Raw genomic sequence first — 2294 nt, forward strand, 5'->3', positions numbered from 1 at the left:
CACCATCACCATCACTATCACCAACATCACTATCAACATCACTATCACATCACCATCACTATCACCATCACTATCACATCACCATCACTATCACCATCATCACCATCACTATCACCATCGCTATCACCATCACTGTCACCATCATCACCATCACTATCACCATCACTATCACCATCATCACTATCACCATCACTATCACATCACCATCACTATCACCATCATCACAATCACTATCACCATCACTATCACCATCATCACAATCACTATCACCATCACTATCACCATCACTATCACATTACCATCACATCACCATCACTATCACCATCACTGTCACATCACCATCACATCACCATCACTATCATCACCATCATCACCATCACTATCACCATCATCACCATCACATCACCATCACATCACCATCATCACCATCATCATCACATCACCATCATCACCATCACTATCACCAGCACATCACCATCATCACCATCACATCACCATCATCACCATCACTATCACCATCACATCACCATCATCACCATCACATCACCATCATCACCATCACTATCACCAGCACATCACCATCATCATCACATCACCATCATCACCATCACTATCACCATCACATCACCATCATCACCATCACATCACCATCATCACCATCACTATCACCAGCACATCACCATCATCATCACATCACCATCATCACCATCACTATCACCAGCACATCACCATCATCACCATCACATCACCATCATCACCATCACTATCACCAGCACATCACCATCATCACCATCACATCACCATCATCACCATCACTATCACCAGCACATCACCATCATCACCATCACATCACCATCATCACCATCACTATTACCAGCACATCACCATCATCACCATCACATCACCATCATCACCATCACTATCACCAGCACATCACCATCATCACCATCACATCACCATCATCACCATCACTATCACCAGCACATCACCATCATCACCATCACATCACCATCATCACCATCACTATCACCATCATCACCACCCTCACCACCAGCATCACTATCAACACCACCATTCCCACCAGCACTATCATCACTATTATCATCACCATTAATGTCATCACCACCACCATAACATCACCATCAATACCACCTCATCACCATCATTACCATCACCATCACTATCATCATCTTCATCCATTATTACCACCACTATCGTTACCATCAACACCTCCACTATCACCAGCACCATGATCATGACCCCCACAGGTGTTCCCAGAGCCTCCACCTCATTGCAACTTTCCAGCCCACCAGATCCTAATGTGCCTGGACTCAGGACTCAGCTTAAAAGTCTCCTCCTCCGAGAGGCTTCCCCTGACCTCCAATGACACCAGCCAGCCTCTAACCCTTCCAGCATATTCACAGGATGCTGATGGCCTATGCATTGCCCATCTTCTTTCTTTTCTCTCCCAGTTGAGGGAGAATCCTCAAGATCTAGAACACTGTGCCACATAAAGAAAATTCTCAATAAACCTTAATGAATGATTGAAAGATCAAAGGAAGATACAAACAAGAAATCCCATTGCCACTACCAGGCTGAAGTTCTGTTCTTTCCTACCTGAATGGGGGACTGGCCATGCCCCCAGCAGGAGCATGGGGGCCCCAGACACAGGCACCTTCTGCTGCCCATGCAGGCCCTCCCTGCTTTGCCCTGGCTGCAAAGCAGTCCGCGGAGCTGTTGTCAACATTAGCCCAAGTTAGAGATGAGGAGAGTGGGGCTACTGAGGGGGCCGGGGCTCAGGTCCCATCAGGGCCAGGCCCCTGCTCCTGTCCGCCCAACCCAGACCTTCCCTGGCCTCTCTGAATGTTCCCCTGGGCTCTCAGGAGCCCACCCCCTCCTCCATGGCCTCTGCCGAAAAGAAGGGCTCCTCTGTGACCCCACCTCCTCCCCAGGCCAGCCCTACTTAGGCTGTTCCCAGGAGGGGCGGGAAGAGGTGAGAGTGTGATTCTGCCCACCTGGGTTAGGCATTGGTCCACCTCCTGCCACCTGGCTCCCTACCCACCTCCTGCGCCTCCAGCCCTGCGACCTTCCACCTGTGTAGGCTCTGGGAGGAAGAGCTGCACCATGGGTTGTCACCCAGCATAGGGTCTGCACCCAGTAGGTACACACAATTGAAGCTCGGAGGGGCTCTCCAAATCCCCCTCAGGGCAGGCGAGGTGAAGGATGGACATCAGGTGGAACCCCAGGGCAAGGGCTGCACGGAGGCACACGTGGAGGCACAGATCGTGGTCTGC

Source organism: Pan paniscus, chromosome 7 (genome assembly GCF_029289425.2).
Source record: "Pan paniscus chromosome 7, NHGRI_mPanPan1-v2.0_pri, whole genome shotgun sequence".
NCBI lineage: Eukaryota > Metazoa > Chordata > Mammalia > Primates > Hominidae > Pan > Pan paniscus.